The sequence below is a fragment of the Cyclopterus lumpus genome, chromosome 18, assembly GCF_009769545.1.
Source record: "Cyclopterus lumpus isolate fCycLum1 chromosome 18, fCycLum1.pri, whole genome shotgun sequence".
In the NCBI taxonomy this organism is placed as follows: Eukaryota; Metazoa; Chordata; class Actinopteri; order Perciformes; family Cyclopteridae; genus Cyclopterus; species Cyclopterus lumpus.
This window is the reverse complement of record NC_046983.1, coordinates 8,921,118-8,943,847: the sequence shown is the minus strand read 5'-3', so window position 1 is coordinate 8,943,847 and position 22,730 is coordinate 8,921,118. Positions and strand designations below refer to the sequence as shown.

The 22,730-nt window shown below is 51.8% G+C and overlaps 1 long non-coding RNA gene across 1 annotated transcript; it reads right to left on the bottom strand.

Annotated features, from left to right (window-relative positions):
* Positions 1-12,284: 12,284 nt before the first annotated feature.
* LOC117747677 lies at positions 12,285-13,890 on the bottom strand. The gene is made up of 3 exons (XR_004611461.1): positions 13,777-13,890; positions 12,507-12,566; positions 12,285-12,373 (listed from the first exon to the last, which is right to left on the bottom strand). It is a non-coding gene; the product is annotated as an uncharacterized LOC117747677 (long non-coding RNA).
* Positions 13,891-22,730: the final 8,840 nt, after the last annotated feature.

The following is a 22,730-nucleotide window of genomic DNA, read 5'->3' as shown; positions in this document are numbered from 1 at the left end:
TTGTTGTTGGTGCGTCCAATGTTGTTGGTGCGGCCGTTGTTGTCGGTGCCGCCGTTGTTGTCGGTGCTGCCGTTGTTGTTGGTGCGGCCGTTGTTGTTGGTGCGGCCGTTGTTGTCGGGGCAGCTGTTGTTTTTGGGGCGGCTGTTGTTGTCGGAGCAGCCGTTGTTGTCAGGGCAGCTGTTGTTGTCGGTGCCGCAGTTGTTGTCGGTGCAGCCGTTGTTGTCGGTGCGGCCGTTGTTGTCGGGGTAGCTGTTGTTGTTGGGGCGGCTGTTGTTGTCGGTGCAGCCGTTGTTGTCGGTGCAGCTGTTGTTGTTGGGGCGGCTGTTGTTGTCGGTGCAGCCGTTGTTGTCGGGGCTGCCGTTGTTGTCGGGGCAGCTGTTGTTGTTGGGGCGGCCGTTGTTGTCGGTGCGGCCGTTGTTGTTGGTGCGGCCGTTGTTGTCGGTGCCGCTGTTGTTGTCGGTGCCGCTGTTGTTGTCGGTGCAGCTGTTGTTGTTGGGGCGGCTGTTGTTGTCGGTGCAGCCGTTGTTGTCGGGGCTGCCGTTGTTGTCGGGGCAGCTGTTGTTGTCGGTGCGGCCGTTGTTGTAGGTGCGGCTGTTGTTGTCGGTGCAGCCGTTGTTGTCGGTGCAGCCGTTGTTGTCGGTGCAGCCGTTGTTGTCGGTGCCGCCGTTGTTGTCGCTGCCGCTGTTGTTGTCGCTGCCGCCGTTGTTGTCGGTGCCGCCATTGTTGTCGGTGCGGCTGTTGTTGTCGGTGCGGCTGTTGTTGTCGGTGCAGCCGTTGTTGTCGGTGCAGCCGTTGTTGTCGGTGCAGCCGTTGTCGGTGCAGCCGTTGTTGTTGTTGGGGCGGCTGTTGTTGTCGGTGCTGCCGTTGTTGTCGGGGCAGCCGTTGTTGTCGGGGCAGCCGTTGTTGTCGGGGCAGCTGTTGTTGTTGGGGCGGTTGTTGTTGTCGGTGCCGCTGTTGTTGTCGGTGCCGCCGTTGTTGTCGGTGCGGCCGTTGTTGTCGGTGCCGCAGTTGTTGTCGGTGCCGCAGTTGTTGTCGGGGCGGCTGTTGTTGTTGGTGTGCTTGTTGTTGTTGGGGAAGCTGTTGTTGTTGGGGCGGCTGTTGTTGTCGGTGCTGCCGTTGTTGTCGGTGCCGCCGTTGTTGTCGGGGCAGCTGTTGTTGTTGGTGCGGCTGTTGTTGTCGGAGGGGCTGTTGTTGTTGGTGTTGCCGTTGTTGTCGGTGCGGCCGTTGTTGTCGGTGCCGCAGTTGTTGTCGGTGCCGCAGTTGTTGTCGGGGCGGCTGTTGTTGTTGGTGTGGCCGTTGTTGTTGGGGAAGCTGTTGTTGTTGGGGCGGCTGTTGTTGTCGGTGCTGCCGTTGTTGACGGGGCAGCTGTTGTTGTCGGAGCAGCTGTTGTTGTTGGGGCGGCTGTTGTTGTCGGTGCAGCCGTTGTTGTCGGTGCAGCCGTTGTTGTCGGTGCGGCCGTTGTTGTCGGTGCGGCCGTTGTTGTTGGGGCGGCTGTTGTTGTCGGTGCTGCCGTTGTTGTCTGGGCAGCCGTTGTTGTTGGTGCGGCCGTTGTTGTCGGTGCCGCTGTTGTTGTCGGTGCCGCCGTTGTTGTCGGTGCAGCCGTTGTTGTCGGTGCAGCCGTTGTTGTCGGTGCGGCCGTTGTTGTTGTTGGGGCGGCTGTTGTTGTCGGTGCTGCCGTTGTTGTCGGGGCAGCTGTTGTTGTTGGGGCGGTTGTTGTTGTCGGTGCCGCTGTTGTTGTCGGTGCCGCAGTTGTTGTCGGTGCGGCCGTTGTTGTCGGTGCCGCAGTTGTTGTCGGTGCCGCAGTTGTTGTCGGGGCGGCTGTTGTTGTTGGTGTGGCCGTTGTTGTTGGGGAAGCTGTTGTTGTTGGGGCGGCTGTTGTTGTCGGTGCTGCCGTTGTTGACGGGGCAGCTGTTGTTGTCGGAGCAGCTGTTGTTGTTGGGGCGGCTGTTGTTGTCGGTGCAGCCGTTGTTGTCGGTGCAGCCGTTGTTGTCGGTGCAGCCGTTGTTGTCGGTGCAGCCGTTGTTGTCGGTGCAGCCGTTGTTGTCGGTGCGGCCGTTGTTGTTGGGGCGGCTGTTGTTGTCGGTGCTGCCGTTGTTGTCTGGGCAGCCGTTGTTGTTGTTGCGGCCGTTGTTGTCGGTGCCGCTGTTGTTGTCGGTGCCGCAGTTGTTGTCGGTGCAGCCGTTGTTGTCGGTGCGGCCGTTGTTGTTGGGGCGGCTGTTGTTGTCGGTGCTGCCGTTGTTGTCTGGGCAGCCGTTGTTGTTGTTGCGGCCGTTGTTGTCGGTGCCGCTGTTGTTGTCGGTGCCGCAGTTGTTGTCGGTGCTGCCGTTGTTGTCGGTGCTGCCGTTGTTGTTGGTGCGGCCGTTGTTGTTGGTGCGGCCGTTGTTGTCGGGGCAGCTGTTGTTGTCGGGGCGGCTGTTGTTGTCGGTGCCGCCGTTGTTGTCGGTGCCGCCGTTGTTGTCGGTGCCGCTGTTGTTGTCGGTGCCGCCGTTGTTGTCGGTGCTGCCGTTGTTGTCGGTGCGGCCGTTGTTGTCGGTGCAGCCGTTGTTGTCGGTGCAGCCGTTGTTGTCGGTGCCGCCGTTGTTGTCGGTGCCGCCGTTGTTGTCGGTGCCGCCGTTGTTGTCGGTGCCGCTGTTGTTGTTGGGGCGGCTGTTGTTGTCGGTGCTGCCGTTGTTGTCTGGGCAGCCGTTGTTGTCGGTGCAGCCGTTGTTGTCGGTGCGGCTGTTGTTGTTGGGGCGGCTGTTGTTGTCGGTGCTGCCGTTGTTGTCGGGGCAGCTGTTGTTGTTGGGGCGGTTGTTGTTGTCGGTGCCGCTGTTGTTGTCGGTGCCGCCGTTGTTGTCGGTGCGGCCGTTGTTGTCGGTGCCGCAGTTGTTGTCGGTGCCGCAGTTGTTGTCGGGGCGGCTGTTGTTGTCGGTGTGGCCGTTGTTGTTGGGGAAGCTGTTGTTGTTGGGGCGGCTGTTGTTGTCGGTGCTGCCGTTGTTGACGGGGCAGCCGTTGTTGTCGGAGCAGCTGTTGTTGTTGGGGCGGCTGTTGTTGTCGGTGCAGCCGTTGTTGTCGGTGCAGCCGTTGTTGTCGGTGCGGCCGTTGTTGTTGGGGCGGCTGTTGTTGTCGGTGCTGCCGTTGTTGTCTGGGCAGCCGTTGTTGTTGGTGAGGCCGTTGTTGTCGGTGCTGCTGTTGTTGTCGGTGCCGCAGTTGTTGTCGGTGCAGCCGTTGTTGTCGGTGCTGCCGTTGTTGTCGGTACTGCCGTTGTTGTTGGTGCGGCCGTTGTTGTTGGTGCGGCCGTTGTTGTCAGGGCAGCTGTTGTTGTTGGGGCGGCTGTTGTTGTCGGAGCAGCCGTTGTTGTCGGGGCAGCTGTTGTTGTCGGTGCCGCAGTTGTTGTCGGTGCGGCCGTTGTTGTCGGTGCCGCTGTTGTTGTCGGTGCAGCCGTTGTTGTCGGTGCGGCCGTTGTTGTCGGTGCGGCCGTTGTTGTCGGGGCAGCTGTTGTTGTCGGTGCTGCCGTTGTTGTCGGTGCGGCCGTTGTTGTTGGTGCGGCTGTTGTTGTCGGTGCAGCCGTTGTTGTCGGTGCAGCCGTTGTTGTCGGTGCGGCCGTTGTTGTTGTCGGTGCGGCCGTTGTTGTTGTTGGGGCGGCTGTTGTTGTCGGTGCTGCCGTTGTTGTCGGGGCAGCTGTTGTTGTTGGGGCGGTTGTTGTTGTCGGTGCCGCTGTTGTTGTCGGTGCCGCCGTTGTTGTCGGTGCCGCCGTTGTTGTCGGTGCGGCCGTTGTTGTCGGTGCCGCAGTTGTTGTCGGTGCCGCAGTTGTTGTCGGGGCGGCTGTTGTTGTTGGTGTGGCCGTTGTTGTTGGGGAAGCTGTTGTTGTTGGGGCGGCTGTTGTTGTCGGTGCTGCCGTTGTTGACGGGGCAGCTGTTGTTGTCGGAGCAGCTGTTGTTGTTGGGGCGGCTGTTGTTGTCGGTGCAGCCGTTGTTGTCGGTGCAGCCGTTGTTGTCGGTGCAGCCGTTGTTGTCGGTGCGGCCGTTGTTGTTGGGGCGGCTGTTGTTGTCGGTGCAGCCGTTGTTGTCGGTGCAGCCGTTGTTGTCGGTGCAGCCGTTGTTGTCGGTGCGGCCGTTGTTGTTGGGGCGGCTGTTGTTGTCGGTGCTGCCGTTGTTGTCTGGGCAGCCGTTGTTGTCGGTGCCGCTGTTGTTGTCGGTGCGGCCGTTGTTGTCGGTGCCGCTGTTGTTGTCGGTGCAGCCGTTGTTGTCGGGGCTGCCGTTGTTGTCGGGGCAGCTGTTGTTGTTGGGGCGGCTGTTGTTGTCGGGGCGGCTGTTGTTGTTGGTGCAGCCGTTGTTGTTGGTGCCGCCGTTGTTGTGGGAGCGGCTGTTGTTGTTGGTGCCGCCGTTGTTGTCGGTGCCGCTGTTGTTGTCGGTGCCGCCGTTGTTGTCGGTGCCGCCGTTGTTGTCGGTGCCGCTGTTGTTGTCGGTGCCGCCGTTGTTGTCGGTGCTGCCGTTGTTGTTGGTGCGGCCGTTGTTGGTGCGGCCGTTGTTGGTGCGGCCGTTGTTGTCGGGGCCGTTGTTGTCGGGGCAGCTGTTGTTGTTGGGGCGGCTGTTGTTGTTGGGGCGGCTGTTGTTGTCGGTGCCGCCGTTGTTGTCGGGGCAGCTGTTGTTGTCGGGGCAGCTGTTGTTGTCGGTGCCGCCGTTGTTGTTGGTGCGGCTGTTGTTGGTGCGGCCGTTGTTGTAGGTGCGGCCGTCGTTGTTGGTGCGGCCGTTGTTGTAGGTGCGGCTGTTGTTGTCGGTGCGGCCGTTGTTGTTGGGGCGGCTGTTGTTGTCGGTGCCGCTGTTGTTGTTGGTGCCGCCGTTGTTGTCGGTGCTGCCGTTGTTGTCGGGGCAGCTGTTGTTGTTGGGGCGGCTGTTGTTGTCGGGGCAGCTGTTGTAGTCGGTGCCGCCGTTGTTGTCGGTGCTGCCGTTGTTGTTGGGGCGGCTGTTGTTGTTGGGGCGGCTGTTGTTGTCGGTGCCGCTGTTGTTGTCGGTGCCGCCGTTGTTGTCGGTGCTGCCGTTGTTGTTGGTGCGGCCGTTGTTGTTGGTGCGGCTGTTGTAGGTGCGGCCGTTGTTGTTGGTGCGGCCGTTGTTGTAGGTGCGGCTGTTGTTGTCGGTGTGGCCGTTGTTGTCGGTGCGGCCGTTGTTGTTGGGGCGGCTGTTGTTGTCGGTGCGGCTGATGTTGTCGGGGCGGCTGTTGTTGTCGGTGCCGCTGTTGTTGTCGGGGCAGCTGTTGTAGTCGGTGCTGCCGTTGTTGTTGGGGCGGCCGTTGTTGTAGGTGCGGCTGTTGTTGTCGGTGCGGCCGTTGTTGTCGGTGCAGCCGTTGTTGTTGGTGCCGCCGTTGTTGTGGGAGCGGCTGTTGTTGTTGGTGCCGCCGTTGTTGTCGGTGCCGCTGTTGTTGTCGGTGCCGCCGTTGTTGTCGGTGCCGCCGTTGTTGTCGGTGCCGCTGTTGTTGTCGGTGCCGCCGTTGTTGTCGGTGCTGCCGTTGTTGTCGGTGCGGCCGTTGTTGTTGGGGCGGCTGTTGTTGTCGGTGCCGCTGTTGTTGTCGGTGCCGCCGTTGTTGTTGGTGCGGCCGCTGTTGTCGGTGCCGCAGTTGTTGTCGGGGCGGCTGTTGTTGTTGGTGTGGCCGTTGTTGTCGGGGCAGCTGTTGTAGTCGGTGCCGCCGTTGTTGTCGGTGCTGCCGTTGTTGTTGGTGCGGCCGTTGTTGTAGGTGCGGCTGTTGTTGTCGGTGCGGCCGTTGTTGTCGGTGCGGCCGTTGTTGTTGGGGCGGCTGTTGTTGTCGGTGCGGCTGATGTTGTCGGGGCAGCTGTTGTTGTTGGGGCGTTTGTTGTTGTCGGTGCCGCCGTTGTTGTTGGGGCGGCTGCTGTTGTCGGTGCGGCTGTTGTTGTCGGTGCCGCTGTTGTTGTCGGGGCGGCTGTTGTTGTCGGTGCAGCCGTTGTTGTTGGTGCCGCCGTTGTTGTGGGAGCGGCTGTTGTTGTTGGTGCCGCCGTTGTTGTCGGTGCCGCTGTTGTTGTCGGTGCCGCCGTTGTTGTCGGTGCCGCCGTTGTTGTCGGTGCCGCTGTTGTTGTCGGTGCCGCCGTTGTTGTCGGTGCTGCCGTTGTTGTTGGTGCGGCCGTTGTTGGTGCGGCCGTTGTTGGTGCGGCCGTTGTTGTCGGGGCCGTTGTTGTCGGGGCAGCTGTTGTTGTTGGGGCGGCTGTTGTTGTTGGGGCGGCTGTTGTTGTCGGTGCCGCCGTTGTTGTCGGGGCAGCTGTTGTTGTCGGGGCAGCTGTTGTTGTCGGTGCCGCCGTTGTTGTTGGTGCGGCTGTTGTTGGTGCGGCCGTTGTTGTAGGTGCGGCCGTCGTTGTTGGTGCGGCCGTTGTTGTAGGTGCGGCTGTTGTTGTCGGTGCGGCCGTTGTTGTTGGGGCGGCTGTTGTTGTCGGTGCCGCTGTTGTTGTCGGTGCCGCCGTTGTTGTCGGTGCTGCCGTTGTTGTCGGGACAGCTGTTGTTGTTGGGGCGGCTGTTGTTGTCGGGGCAGCTGTTGTAGTCGGTGCCGCCGTTGTTGTCGGTGCTGCCGTTGTTGTTGGGGCGGCTGTTGTTGTTGGGGCGGCTGTTGTTGTCGGTGCCGCTGTTGTTGTCGGTGCCGCCGTTGTTGTCGGTGCTGCCGTTGTTGTTGGTGCGGCCGTTGTTGTTGGTGCGGCTGTTGTAGGTGCGGCCGTTGTTGTTGGTGCGGCCGTTGTTGTAGGTGCGGCTGTTGTTGTCGGTGCAGCCGTTGTTGTCGGTGCAGCCGTTGTTGTGGGAGCGGCTGTTGTTGTTGGTGTTGCCGTTGTTGTCAGTGCTGCCGTTGTTGTCGGGGCAGCCGTTGTTGTCGGGGCAGCTGTTGTTGTCGGGGCAGCTGTTGTTGTCGGTGCGGCCGTTGTTGTTGGGGCGGCTGTTGTTGTTGGGGCGGCTGTTGTTGTCGGTGCAGCCGTTGTTGTCGGGGCAGCTGTTGTTGTTGGGGCGGTTGTTGTTGTCGGTGCCGCCGTTGTTGTTGGGGCAGCTGTTGTTGTCGGTGCGGCTGTTGTTGTCGGTGCCGCTGTTGTTGTCGGGGCGGCTGTTGTTGTCGGTGCAGCCGTTGTTGTTGGTGCCGCCGTTGTTGTGGGAGCGGCTGTTGTTGTTGGTGCCGCCGTTGTTGTCGGTGCCGCTGTTGTTGTCGGTGCCGCCGTTGTTGTCGGTGCCGCCGTTGTTGTCGGTGCCGCTGTTGTTGTCGGTGCCGCCGTTGTTGTCGGTGCTGCCGTTGTTGTTGGTGCGGCCGTTGTTGGTGCGGCCGTTGTTGGTGCGGCCGTTGTTGTCGGGGCCGTTGTTGTCGGGGCAGCTGTTGTTGTTGGGGCGGCTGTTGTTGTTGGGGCGGCTGTTGTTGTCTGTGCCGCCGTTGTTGTCGGGGCAGCTGTTGTTGTCGGGGCAGCTGTTGTTGTCGGTGCCGCCGTTGTTGTTGGTGCGGCTGTTGTTGGTGCGGCCGTTGTTGTAGGTGCGGCCGTCGTTGTTGGTGCGGCCGTTGTTGTAGGTGCGGCTGTTGTTGTCGGTGCGGCCGTTGTTGTTGGGGCGGCTGTTGTTGTCGGTGCCGCTGTTGTTGTTGGTGCCGCCGTTGTTGTCGGTGCTGCCGTTGTTGTCGGGGCAGCTGTTGTTGTTGGGGCGGCTGTTGTTGTCGGGGCAGCTGTTGTAGTCGGTGCCGCCGTTGTTGTCGGTGCTGCCGTTGTTGTTGGGGCGGCTGTTGTTGTTGGGGCGGCTGTTGTTGTCGGTGCCGCTGTTGTTGTCGGTGCCGCCGTTGTTGTCGGTGCTGCCGTTGTTGTTGGTGCGGCCGTTGTTGTTGGTGCGGCTGTTGTAGGTGCGGCCGTTGTTGTTGGTGCGGCCGTTGTTGTAGGTGCGGCTGTTGTTGTCGGTGTGGCCGTTGTTGTCGGTGCGGCCGTTGTTGTTGGGGCGGCTGTTGTTGTCGGTGCGGCTGATGTTGTCGGGGCGGCTGTTGTTGTCGGTGCCGCTGTTGTTGTCGGGGCAGCTGTTGTAGTCGGTGCCGCCGTTGTTGTCGGTGCTGCCGTTGTTGTTGGGGCGGCCGTTGTTGTAGGTGCGGCTGTTGTTGTCGGTGCGGCCGTTGTTGTCGGTGCAGCCGTTGTTGTTGGTGCCGCCGTTGTTGTGGGAGCGGCTGTTGTTGTTGGTGCCGCCGTTGTTGTCGGTGCCGCTGTTGTTGTCGGTGCCGCCGTTGTTGTCGGTGCCGCCGTTGTTGTCGGTGCCGCTGTTGTTGTCGGTGCCGCCGTTGTTGTCGGTGCTGCCGTTGTTGTTGGTGCGGCCGTTGTTGGTGCGGCCGTTGTTGGTGCGGCCGTTGTTGTCGGGGCCGTTGTTGTCGGGGCAGCTGTTGTTGTTGGGGCGGCTGTTGTTGTTGGGGCGGCTGTTGTTGTCGGTGCCGCCGTTGTTGTCGGGGCAGCTGTTGTTGTCGGGGCAGCTGTTGTTGTCGGTGCCGCCGTTGTTGTTGGTGCGGCTGTTGTTGGTGCGGCCGTTGTTGTAGGTGCGGCCGTCGTTGTTGGTGCGGCCGTTGTTGTAGGTGCGGCTGTTGTTGTCGGTGCGGCCGTTGTTGTTGGGGCGGCTGTTGTTGTCGGTGCCGCTGTTGTTGTCGGTGCTGCCGTTGTTGTCGGGGCAGCTGTTGTTGTTGGGGCGGCTGTTGTTGTCGGGGCAGCTGTTGTAGTCGGTGCCGCCGTTGTTGTCGGTGCTGCCGTTGTTGTTGGGGCGGCTGTTGTTGTTGGGGCGGCTGTTGTTGTCGGTGCCGCTGTTGTTGTCGGTGCCGCCGTTGTTGTCGGTGCTGCCGTTGTTGTTGGTGCGGCCGTTGTTGTTGGTGCGGCTGTTGTAGGTGCGGCCGTTGTTGTTGGTGCGGCCGTTGTTGTAGGTGCGGCTGTTGTTGTCGGTGCGGCCGTTGTTGTCGGTGCGGCCGTTGTTGTTGGGGCGGCTGTTGTTGTCGGTGCGGCTGATGTTGTCGGGGCGGCTGTTGTTGTCGGTGCCGCTGTTGTTGTCGGGGCAGCTGTTGTAGTCGGTGCCGCCGTTGTTGTCGGTGCTGCCGTTGTTGTTGGGGCGGCCGTTGTTGTAGGTGCGGCTGTTGTTGTCGGTGCGGCCGTTGTTGTCGGTGCGGCCGTTGTTGTCGGTGCGGCCGTTGTTGTTGGGGCGGCTGTTGTTGTCGGTGCGGCTGATGTTGTCGGGGCGGCTGTTGTTGTCGGTGCCGCTGTTGTTGTCGGGGCAGCTGTTGTAGTCGGTGCTGCCGTTGTTGTCGGTGCTGCCGTTGTTGTTGGGGCGGCTGTTGTTGTTGGGGCGGCTGTTGTTGTCGGTGCCGCCGTTGTTGTCGGTGCTGCCGTTGTTGTTGGTGCGGCCGTTGTTGTTGGTGCGGCTGTTGTAGGTGCGGCCGTTGTTGTTGGTGCGGCCGTTGTTGTAGGTGCGGCTGTTGTTGTCGGTGCGGCCGTTGTTGTCGGTGCGGCCGTTGTTGTCGGTGCGGCCGTTGTTGTTGGGGCAGGCTGTTGTTGTCGGTGCGGCTGATGTTGTCGGTGCGGCTGTTGTTGTCGGTGCCGCTGTTGTTGTCGGGGCGGCTGTTGTTGTCGGTGCAGCCGTTGTTGTCGGTGCAGCCGTTGTTGTGGGAGCGGCTGTTGTTGTTGGTGTTGCCGTTGTTGTCGGTGCTGCCGTTGTTGTCGGGGCAGCCGTTGTTGTCGGGGCAGCTGTTGTTGTCGGGGCAGCTGTTGTTGTCGGTGCGGCCGTTGTTGTTGGGGCGGCTGTTGTTGTCGGAGCAGCCGTTGTTGTCGGGGCAGCCGTTGTTGTCGGGGCAGCTGTTGTTGTCGGTGCCGCCGTTGTTGTCGGTGCTGCCGTTGTTGTCGGTGCGGCCGTTGTTGTTGGGGCCGCAGTTGTTGTCGGGGCGGCTGTTGTTGTCGGTGCAGCCGTTGTTGTCGGTGCAGCCGTTGTTGTCGGTGCGGCCGTTGTTGTTGGGGCAGCTGTTGTTGTCGGTGATGCCGTTGTTGTCGGGGCAGCCGTTGTTGTCGGGGCAGCCGTTGTTGTTGGGGCGGCTGTTGTTGTCGGTGCCGCTGTTGTTGTCGGTGCCGCCGTTGTTGTTGGTGCGGCCGCTGTTGTCGGTGCCGCAGTTGTTGTCGGGGCGGCTGTTGTTGTTGGTGTGGCCGTTGTTGTTGGGGAAGCTGTTGTTGTTGGGGCGGCTGTTGTTGTCGGTGCAGCCGTTGTTGTCGGGGCAGCTGTTGTTGTTGGGGCGGTTGTTGTTGTCGGTGCCGCTGTTGTTGTCGGTGCGGCTGATGTTGTCGGGGCGGCTGTTGTTGTCGGTGCCGCTGTTGTTGTCGGGGCGGCTGTTGTTGTCGGTGCAGCCGTTGTTGTCGGTGCAGCCGTTGTTGTCGGTGCAGCCGTTGTTGTGGGAGCGGCTGTTGTTGTCGGTGCCGCTGTTGTTGTCGGGGCGGCTGTTGTTGTCGGTGCAGCCGTTGTTGTCGGTGCAGCCGTTGTTGTCGGTGCAGCCGTTGTTGTGGGAGCGGCTGTTGTTGTTGGTGTTGCCGTTGTTGTCAGTGCTGCCGTTGTTGTCGGGGCAGCCGTTGTTGTCAGGGCAGCTGTTGTTGTTGGGGCGGCTGTTGTTGTCGGGGCAGCTGTTGTAGTCGGTGCCGCCGTTGTTGTCGGTGCTGCCGTTGTTGTTGGGGCGGCTGTTGTTGTCGGTGCGGCCGTTGTTGTTGGGGCAGCTGTTGTTGTCGGGGCAGCTGTTGTAGTCGGTGCCGCCGTCGTTGTTGGTGCGGCCGTTGTTGTAGGTGCGGCTGTTGTTGTCGGTGCGGCCGTTGTTGTTGGGGCGGCTGTTGTTGTCGGTGCCGCTGTTGTTGTCGGTGCCGCCGTTGTTGTCGGTGCTGCCGTTGTTGTCGGGGCAGCTGTTGTTGTTGGGGCGGCTGTTGTTGTCGGGGCAGCTGTTGTAGTCGGTGCCGCCGTTGTTGTCGGTGCTGCCGTTGTTGTTGGGGCGGCTGTTGTTGTTGGGGCGGCTGTTGTTGTCGGTGCCGCTGTTGTTGTCGGTGCCGCCGTTGTTGTCGGTGCTGCCGTTGTTGTTGGTGCGGCCGTTGTTGTTGGTGCGGCTGTTGTAGGTGCGGCCGTTGTTGTTGGTGCGGCCGTTGTTGTAGGTGCGGCTGTTGTTGTCGGTGCGGCCGTTGTTGTCGGTGCGGCCGTTGTTGTCGGTGCGGCCGTTGTTGTTGGGGCGGCTGTTGTTGTCGGTGCGGCTGATGTTGTCGGGGCGGCTGTTGTTGTCGGTGCCGCTGTTGTTGTCGGGGCGGCTGTTGTTGTCGGTGCAGCCGTTGTTGTCGGTGCAGCCGTTGTTGTCGGTGCAGCCGTTGTTGTGGGAGCGGCTGTTGTTGTTGGTGTTGCCGTTGTTGTCGGTGCTGCCGTTGTTGTCGGGGCAGCCGTTGTTGTCGGGGCAGCTGTTGTTGTCGGGGCAGCTGTTGTTGTCGGTGCGGCCGTTGTTGTTGGGGCGGCTGTTGTTGTCGGAGCAGCCGTTGTTGTCGGGGCAGCCGTTGTTGTCGGGGCAGCTGTTGTTGTCGGTGCTGCCGTTGTTGTCGGTGCGGCCGTTGTTGTTGGGGCGGCTGTTGTTGTTGGGGCGGTTGTTGTTGTCGGTGCCGCCGTTGTTGTTGGGGCGGCTGTTGTTGTCGGTGCGGCTGTTGTTGTCGGTGCCGCTGTTGTTGTCGGGGCGGCTGTTGTTGTCGGTGCAGCCGTTGTTGTTGGTGCCGCCGTTGTTGTGGGAGCGGCTGTTGTTGTTGGTGCCGCCGTTGTTGTCGGTGCCGCCGTTGTTGTCGGTGCCGCCGTTGTTGTCGGTGCCGCCGTTGTTGTCGGTGCTGCCGTTGTTGTTGGTGCGGCCGTTGTTGTCGGGGCCGTTGTTGTCGGGGCAGCTGTTGTTGTTGGGGCGGCTGTTGTTGTTGGGGCGGCTGTTGTTGTCGGTGCCGCCGTTGTTGTCGGGGCAGCTGTTGTTGTCGGGGCAGCTGTTGTTGTCGGTGCCGCCGTTGTTGTTGGTGCGGCCGTTGTTGTAGGTGCGGCTGTTGTTGTCGGTGCGGCCGTTGTTGTTGGGGCGGCTGTTGTTGTCGGTGCGGCTGATGTTGTCGGGGCGGCCGTTGTTGTCGGTGCCGCTGTTGTTGTTGGGGCGGCTGTTGTTGTCGGTGCGGCTGTTGTTGTCGGTGCGGCTGATGTTGTCGGGGCGGCCGTTGTTGTCGGTGCAGCCGTTGTTGTCGTTGCAGCCGTTGTTGTTGGGGCGACTGTTGTTGTCGGTGCGGCTGTTGTTGTCGGTGCCGCCGTTGTTGTTGGTGCGGCAGTTGTTGTCGGTGCGGCTGTTGTTGTGGGTGCGGCCGTTGTTGTTGATTCCACTGTTGTATGCGCCACTGGTATGAGTTTTACAAGTAAAATTGGATGAGATGTTGGCAAGGACTTCACCGTAACTTTTTTTGTTGTTGTTCACTAGAACTTGTAACTGTGAACCTTTAAAAGTTAGTGATTTAATATCAAACAACTTACCTATCAGAATCAGGAGAATCGATACTATCTTTCCGACATCCATCTTCTCTTTTTCTGAATCTATAAAATTAAACAACAATAAACTTTTTTTAAGACACATCAAAATATGTTGCGCCTCATTCGTTACGTTTTCAATAGATAAAACAATATCTGCAGCAATCAACTTTTTTCTTCATTAATCTTTTTTAATTTATTTTAACAAATTTAACTTAATTTCAATTGGAACAGTGGATATCAATTATTGTTGGGAGAAGGCACAGTTCCCTTCATTAGCCGCAATGTATTTCAATGCAATACAATCGTAAAGACAAACTATGTCTTATTTTGTGATTTCAGAATTTAGTGCTTATACTGAACCCTTTTTGAAAAATTCCTTCTGATTCTTCACACCTCACCAACTAATTTCTTCTCATTTACCATCTTCATTTTCTCACGTGTATTTTTCATGAAGATCTTATCCACGTTTGAGCTAATGGAACATGCATGTGTACTTGCAGTACTTCAAAAAGCATAGTACTTAAACAGGCAGGTGCAGCAATCTCTACTGCTCACAAGCATCAACCAGGCTGAAATGTCCTAGAGCTTAGCACTCTTTTTTTGTCATCTGTACTCAAATTCCATGAATTAGAAGGATGAAAAGAGATTGCTGCATGGACCGGTACTGTATTACATTTTTTAGAAATATTTATACTTATTCTTCCCTGATGTACGAATAATGATCATGAGTTAGTAGTACTCTTAAGTTTTACAGTGCAGGATTCTAGTGTGTTTGTATCCAAAACAGTGTATTTTCATCACGCTGTCCAAAGAAAGGTTACACCGACCATTTTAATGGACACAGAGGAAAAATCTTTGAATAAAGATTTTAATTTGGGAAAAACAAGGATTTCAGTCAAAAAGATTGTAGAAGGATAAAATTGCACCTTTTATTGGACACGGATTTGTGCCCTTACTGAGTCATTGACACCAAGGCATTTTCCCCATGTTGCACATAGCTATATAATTATTTTAATTAACGTAAACTTGATATAGATACGCGGCATAAAATGGTTTGGTAGATGAACTAATGTAAAATGAAATAATTAATGCTTATTTATGCTTTTGCTTAAATTGACCCTTGCCCAATAAGAGCCAATCAGCTAACTACTGTACAGTAGTAGCGCGAGTACAGTGATTAAATTGCCTGCTGAATTCTCGCAACAATCTCCCTTTCAGATTGTATGGATCTATGTTCTGACAATAATATCAATAGATTTAAGAATGTACTTACCCAAAATGATAAGATATAAGATGAAACGTTATGAATTCCTCCTCTCTTTCTGCTCTCAATGTTTTAAACTATTTCAGTGTCTCATAATTCAGTCCAGGTCACATCTGTCACAGTGCAAACCTTTTACCTTATGTGACAGCCCAAACCTATGAAGGCCTTTATATTGAAACGGAATAAAGGTTAATGACGTAACTCATATGTTGTTTTTTTAACTTGTGATGAAGAGAAAACAAAGTGTATTTTTAATTGCAGCATTCAATCTGTTAGTTCCTTTGGTTATTATCATAGGACACTCCCTTCTTTTGTCCTGTGAATTTCTGGTGCATGTGAATGTTGAAAGAAGTTCTTCCAGTATGACAGTAAAACAAAGCTATAAATAAAGAGTAGTGACGCAGCAATGGAGCAGAATTTACCATGTTAAATTTCAGCTTTTTTTGAGACCTTTTTAAGACTACACAATGTACATTAATGCTATAATTTCATGTTCATAGTGGCCAAAATATGGAAATATGATTAAAAACCAGTAGAGGATACAGCGTAAGATTATTTCTTACTATATCACACTTTTTCAGACTTGGATAAATGATTTCAAATGTTTTTTTCATTACTGTTGTGGGCTGCTATAGACCCCCATCAGCTACTGCCGAAGCGCTAACTTCTCTGAATCAGCTATTAGCTGAGCTGACCTATAATTAAATAATATTAACTGGTGATCTAAATTGGGATTGGCTAAATTCTAACTCTGATGCCTTCAAAGATTCCTCTGTTTCATTAAATCGTATGCAGCTCATTGAAAGACCCACACACCAATTTAAAATGTCCAGATAAATCATCTTTAATTGACTTGTTCTTGACTAATCTCCATATTATTATATATAATTTGAGCTACCTCCTCTACCTCTATAGACCATCTTTTCTTAGTTATATAAAGACCTAATAATGTATTTAATTATAAATAAAAGAGTTATTAAAGATTTCACTATCTTTTAATTCAGTCCACGTCACATCTGTCATATTCCAAATCTTTCCCCTTAAGTGACACAATAACAAAACGCCTTTATATTGAAATGGAATGAAGTTTAATGACATGATTCATACATGATATCTTTTCTTAGAAAGAACATCGCGATGAATGACATACAAGGGGTGGCTCATTATAATGGCACTCCCTCCCATCTTTTGTTCTGCATTATTTGCATTCCTACTGCGTGAATGGAGAAAGACATTTCACCAGTGTAAAACTAAGCCTCGTTTCAAAGATCGATTTCTGTTATTTGTTATGAACGCAATATCATGACATTTCTGAAACATGGCTCCAGTAAATCATAGATGATGAATTTAAAATTGACAATTTGGTTCTTCATAGAGCGGAAAAAGCTTAGAGAGAAGCAAACAACATTTAAAGGCCTCCCTTTGCTCTGACTATAAACTGTGAAAAGTCTTCCTGATGTCGCTCATAGTTTTTTTTAAGAGCCATTGTGAAGCTCAAATTGTGAGGCTAGGTCTATTGGCGAGGTCAAAAATGGGCAAACCGTTGGACCATCAGTGAACTATGTTGAGCAGCAGAGCAAACAGCTGTGGTGAGGGAACCAAGACTGTACCAACCTGTCACTCAAAGTGACCACGCCCTCAATTATGTTAACTTTAACTGCTGTAAAGTTGGGCCTTTTAATACGAAGCTCAATGGAGATTGACTGTATTTTGGCGCTTGGACTCTACGGGGAGATTTGTAATTGAGGGCCGACTGAAGAGTTCAGACCTGGTGGTGGCTGATGAGCCGATTGAATGATGAGTTGATGAAGCTGATGGATCCGTGAAGACTGGGTGGAGATGGGGAGGTGGAGGGGTCCGTAACAGCAACATAAATGAACTGAAGGTAGAGAGACAGTCATATTTAAATGAGACAGCAGCAAGATGATAGGCGAGCCATGCCATTGTTTCCCTGTGCTTATTGGAAAGAGGGGACCAGCTGATCTGTGCAGCTGGTGTCATGATTGACGGCACCGAACGATGATAGCGAGTAAACAATGAGTGAGCGTGTGTGAGAAATTATTGGCAAATGTATGAGGAATAAATGGTGGGCTTGAGGGGTATGGTCTTCCTGTCTGAACTTGCGCTATAGCTCCATTCATATTATTTAATGTTTTCCTGTGAATTGAAATCATATAAGATATATAAAATGTTCTAAAACATGTATACTATCTGTATTTAAGTGCTTTTATTTGCTTTGATGATACTTCATATTCTTAATGAACAGTTGAACAAAAATGATTATAATCTGCATTGGACAATACCAAAGTATGTCAATTCAACCTACTCCTCTCTTTTATCACTTATTTCTGCTGTCTTTTAGAGTGACGTTTACTTTAAAAAACTGTATACAATGTGGAGCTATCTTTATAATCAAATTCATATACATATTTCCCCTTTTGCTCAGTTATCTCTGCTGTGAGCTAATTTAGCGTAACAATGGAAGAGAGCACTTAGCATTTGTCTGGTCCTCCCATAGATCATTTTAAAACTGCACCAGATGAGGCCCAACCCTTCACTCTTTTCATAGTCTGTTCATAGTGGCCAAAATATGGAAATATCATTAAAAACCAGTAGAGGATACAGCGTAAGATTATTTGTTACTATATCACACTTGGACTTGGATGAATTGATTGATGGATCAACCAAAGTATAACTAAATTTTTTACTTTAGCTAACGTTGAATCTTGCCCATTATGAGTCAGTGAGCTTCCAGCTGTAGGTAGTAACTAGCTCGCTTACAGTGTTTGCTCCAATTCTTATGGTGCTGTCTGAAACTCTACAAACAAGGTTTAAACTCTCTCCTGAACTCACAATCCTCTAAATGATTCAATTTTCAATTCAATTCAGTTTATTTTGTATAGCCCAATATCACAAATTACAAATTTGCCTCAGAGGGCTGTACAATCTGTACACATACGACATCCCTGTCCCAGGACCTCACATCGAATCAGGAAAAACTCCCCAAAAATAACCTTTGACAGGGAAAAAAGGGAAGAAACCTTCAGGAGAGCGACAGAGGAGGATCCCTCTCCCCGGATGGACAGAAGCAATAGATGTCATGTGTACAGAATGAACAGCATTTACAAAGTTCCATAAACACAAACATGAATATGACAATGTATGAATGGAACTCCAATCCATGAAACAGAAGGAGGTAGAGAGGAGGGGTGGCGGGCGCATCAGCAGGGCCAACGCGGGAGGCCGGCTCACCAGGCATCAGACACCTCCAGGTCCAATGGACCCTATGAGATGTGAAGTCACAACGACTTCGGGGAGGAAGCAGAGTTAATAAGGTGCAATGGAGGGATGTAAATTCATCCATAAGGAGAGAGAGAAGATGAGATAGGTGCTCAGTGTATCCTAAAACATCCCCCAGCAGCCTATAAGCCTATAGCAGCATATCTAGGGGCTCGACCAGGGCAAACCTGATTCAGCCCTAACTATAAGCACTATCAAAAAGGAAAGTCTTAAGTCTATTCTTGAATAAGGTGACTGTGTCTGCCTCCCGGACTGAAAGTGGAAGCTGGTTCCATAAAAGAGGAGCTTGATAACTGAAGGCTCTTGCTCCCATCCTACTTTTTAGGACTCTAGGAACCACAAGTAGCCCCGCATTTAGTGAGCGCAGCTCTCTAGTGGGGCAATATGGTACTACAAGCTCCTTAAGATATGATGGTGTATCACCAATCAAGGCTTTGTAGGTGAGGAGAAGAATTTTAAATGTGATTCTTGATTTTACAGGGAGCCAGTGCAGAGCAGCTAATACAGGAGTAATGTGATCTCTTTTCTTAGTTTTTGTGAGTACACAAGCTGCAGCATTCTGGATCAACTGGAGGGATTTAAGAGACTTATTAGAGCAGCCTGATAATAAGGAGTTGCAGTAATCTAGTCTGGAAGTAACAAACGCGTGAACCAGCTTTTCTGCATCTTTTTGAGACAAGATGTGCCTGATTTTTTAAATGTTACGTAGATGAAAAAATGCAATCCTTGAGATTTGCTTAACGTGGGAGTTAAAGGACAAGTCTCGGTCAAAGATAACACCTAGATTCTTTACAGTGGTGTTGGATGCCAGGAAAATGCCATCTACAGAAACCACATCACCAGATAATTGATCTCTGAGGTGTTCAGGGCCCAGTAAAATAACTTTTTGTCTGAGTTTAACATCAGGAAGTTGCAGGTCATCCATGTTTTTATGTCTTTAAGACATTCTTGAATTTTAGCGAGCTGGTTGGTCTCCTCTGGTTTGATCGATAGATATAATTGAGTATCGTCTGCATAGTAATGAAAGTTTATGCAGTGTTTCCTGATAATATTGCCCAAAGGAAGCATATATAAGGTAAATAGAATTGGTCCAAGCACAGAACCTTGTGGAACTCCGTGATTAACGTTGGTGGTCATTGAGGCTTCATCGTTTACAAATACAAATTGAGATCGATCTGATAAATAGGATTTAAACCAACTTAGTGCGGTACCTGAAATGCCAATCGACTGATCCAGTCTCTGTAATAGGATGTCATGATCAATGGTGTCGAACGCAGCACTACGGTCTAATAATACCAGTACGGAGATGAGTCCTTTATCTGATGCAATTAGGAGGTCATTTGTAATTTTCACCAGTGCTGTCTCTGTGCTGTGGTGTTTTCTAAATCCTTACTGAAACTCCTCAAATAAACTATTCTGAAGTAGGAAGTCGCACAACTGATTTGCGACTACTTTCTCAAGGATCTTAGAGAGGAAGGGGAGGTTAGAGATTGGGCTGTAGTTAGCCAACACCTCTGGATTAAGAGTGGGCTTTTTCAGGAGAGGTTTAATTACAGCTACTTTGAAGGAATGTGGTACATGCCCTGTTAGCAAAGACACATTAACAATATCCAGCAGAGAGGTGCCAATCAAAGGCAACACGTCTTTAAGCAGCCTCGTTAGGATGGGGTCTAAGAGACAGGTAGACGGTTTAGAAGTAGAAACCGTTGAAGACAATTGGTCTAGGTTAATGGGAGAAAAGCTATCCAAATATACACCAGAGCATACAGCCGTTTCCAAGGCCACTCCTCTTGATGACAGATCGGCAGTAGTTGAGGGCAAGAGATCATCAATCTTGCCTCTAATAGTTAAAATATTTTCATTGAAGAAGTTCATGAAGTCATTACTACTGAGGTCTATAGGAATACATGGCTCCACAGAGCTGTGACTCTCTGTCAGCCTGGCTACAGTGCTAAAGAGAACCCTGGGGTTGTTCTTATTTTTCTCTATTACTGATGAGTAATAGGCTGCTCTGGCATTACGGAGAGCCTTTTTATATGTTTTAAGACTATCTCGCCAAACTAAGCGTGATTCTTCCAGATTGGTGGAACGCCATATACTTTCGAGCTTTCGTGAAGTTTGCTTTGGGTCGCGGGTCTGAGGGTTATACCAGGGAGCAAACCTCCTTTGCCTCACTGTCTTTTTCTTCAGTGGGGCTATCGAGTCTAGTGTCATTCTCAGTGAGCCTGTAGCACTATCGACAATATGATCAATCTGGGACGGACTAAAGTTAGCACAGGAGTCCTCCGTCACATTGAGACGTGATATTGAATCAAATGCAGAAGGAATCGCTTCTTTAAATTTAGCTACAGCACTGTCAGTTAGACATCTGGTGTAGAAACTTTTGACTAACGGTGTATACTCTGGGAGTATAAACTCAAAAGTTATGAGGTAATGGTCTGACAGAAGAGGGTTCTGTGGGAAGACCTCCAAATGCTCAATGTCAATGCCATATGTAAGAACAAGGTCGAGGGTGTGGCCAAAGCAGTGAGTGGGTTTCTGTACTCTCTGACAGAAGCCAATCAAGTCCAACAATGAGATAAATGCAGTACTAAGGCAATCATTGTCAATATCCACATGAATATTAAAATCTCCTACAATAATAACCTTATCAGTTTTAAGGACTAAACTTGATAAACACTCTGAAAATTCAGATATAAATTCTGAATATGGACCTGGTGGCCGGTACAGTATAACAAATAGGATTGGCTGTAATGTTTTACAGGTTGGATGTGAAAGACTAAGAACAAGGCTTTCAAATGAGTTGTAGTTTAGTTTAGGTTTAGGATTCATTAATAGGCTTGAGTCAAAGATGGCTGCTACTCCACCTCCTCGGCCGGTGCCTCGAGGAATGTGAGTATTAATATGACTTGGAGGAGTTGATTCATTTAGGCTGACATATTCTTCATGGCTTAGCCAGGTTTCAGTAAGACACAATAAATCAATGTGATTGTCTGATATTAAATCATTTACTAATACAGCTTTAGATGACAGAGATCTAATATTTAGGAGTCCACATTTAATTCTCTTATTTTGTTGCACTTTTGAAATAGTGATGTTAACCTGTATGAGGTTATTTTGTATGACTCCTCTTCTGGTTACTTTTGATTTAATTAATTTAAGTGGCCGTGGGACAGACACAGTCTCTATAGAGTTAAGGTTAAGGGTGGGTAACTGCTCGAATGGAAGTGCAGAGAAGGGTGGAAGACTACAACTCTGCTTCTGCTTCCTGATCTGAACTCTGGGTCATGGATTAAGTCCGCTAATCAACTTTGCCATGTTTGCAGAAATGAGACGCGCTCCATCCCAAGTGGGATGAATGCCGTCTCGACTCATCAGATCAGGCTTTCCCCAGAAAGTCTGCCAGTTATCTATGTAGCCCACATTGTTTGCTGGGCACCACCTGGACAACCAGCGGTTGAATGACGACATGCGGCTATACATGTCATCATTGAACAGATTGGGGAGAGGGCCAGTATACCTATAGCCAGCTACCTATAACCAGAGTGGGCTTCTCAGCGGGTGCGTCGCTGAGTGGGGAAAACTGGTTCGAAACGTGAAGAGGTTGGCGGTGCTCAGTGGACTTCTGTTTAGACTTAAAACCCCTTCGAACAGTCACCCAGCCATCCGGCTACTCGGGGGATGCCGGGGGACAGCTAACAGAGGCTAATGCTAAAGGCTCCGCACCGGCTATGGGGGGAGGCAGGCTAACTAGCGTGACTGTCTGAGCTTCGATGGTGCGGAGCCGTGCATCTAACCCACTTAGAACTGCCTCCAACCTAGCAAATGAACTACACTTGTTGCATGTACCGTTATCATTAAGGGAGGCAGAGGAATAGCTATACATGAGACACTCTGAACAAGAGGGAGCGGGAGGGGGAGAAGAAAACATTGCGAGCTGCTAAGCTGGCAACCGGAAGTGATGCAATACTATTTAAATTATATTGAAATGGAATGACGTTTAATGACATGATTCATGCATGATATCTTTCTTCAGAAAGAACATCGCGATGAATGACATACAAGGTGTGGCTCATTATAATGGCACTCCATCCCATCTTTTGTTCTGCATTATTTGCATTCCTCCTGTGTGAATGGAGAAAGACGTTTCACCAGTGTAAAACTAAGCCTCGTTTCAAAAATCGATTTTGCATGTTATCCAGAAAAAAGGTGCAATTTGGTTCATGATTCACTTCCCTCACCAAAACTCCAATCATAGTTAGACTTGTTTAGAACATAATGAAGACGCCTGTGTATTACATCTGATGTGATCAGGGTCAGCTGTAAGGAATGGACATACAGGTGTCACATAATTGAGAAAGGCGATTATAACGTAATAACACATCATTTGCCTTTTTTTCTGATCCAAAATAAAGACCTTAATGGATGTAGACTGTCACATAACATTTAAGGTTTGAATATCACAGATATGCAAACAGATATGTTATTATAAAATTCAAGAAATGTTCAGGCATTTCTGTTTCAGGAGGGAGTTTAATTCTTTCAGTCAGCTCCATGAGACCAGGAGCAAACATGGTTGCTTTTGCTACAGGATCTAGGAAGCTCAATCTGAATGATATGTAGTTTTCTCATATTAGTGATAATTTAAACTAACATAACTTTTTTTCTAATAATTTGTGATATCATGCTACAACCTTTTAACTGAAATCCTAGTTTTCCCCAATTAAAATTTGTATTCAAAGATGTTTCCTGCGTGTCTATAATAATGGTCGGTGTAACCTTTCCTTGGACAGCTTGTTAAAAATACACTGTTTGTCAGGACTCAGCCAGTCGGTCTCCCTCCTCAGCCCGGTCACACAGTGACACCCGGTACCTTCTGTTCGACCTTCAAGTGGATTACCTGGTTAGAGCTTTTTTTTCTATTGATGGCGAGATGAAGCTTCCTGAAGCTTTGAAGCTTTCCATCCAATTGGTTCACACATGGGCCGAAGCTTCATGATGCTTCATTTGCGCTACTGCGCCATCAAGTGGAGAGTAGAGAGAAAAGCAACAGCGAGTGTATACAAATTTGGATACACGTTTTTCCGCCCTTCCCAATACTCTAGGGGGTTCTCCAATCTTCTGATGTTTGGTTCACCCAGGTACGCTTGGACCTCCACTGTTGCCTCTGCAGTGACATTTGGGGTCCTTGTTTGCAGGACTGTGGTGTCCAAACGACTCCACAGTTTGCTTCCTAAGACAGACAAACAGGCTTTAAGTGACTAAATACAATAACACAATTCGAAAGTATCCAGTATCCATTACCTTGAGTCACAGGCTGAGAAGCTTCTGATACCTGCGGTTCTGTTGACGAGGAGGAGGAGGAAGACGCACTGTTTCTTAAACCAGCACATTCTGAAGTGAGCCTCCTCTCGGCATCTCTCACTTTATTGGGGCTAAAGAAGCCTATCTTTTTAAACCTGGGATCGAGCAGTGTCGCCAGTGACATCACGCTCATTGATTGCAGCGTGGACAGCTTCTCCCTTAACTGTCTCCTCAGACTCTCAGCCATTGCTTTGGTCTCTGGAGTTTGGACACGTCACATTTCTTCCTCCAGTGTGTGGTGTAGCATAGATAAAAGAGGAATGACTTTTGAGCCGGACACTCTCTTCTCCTCTGACAAG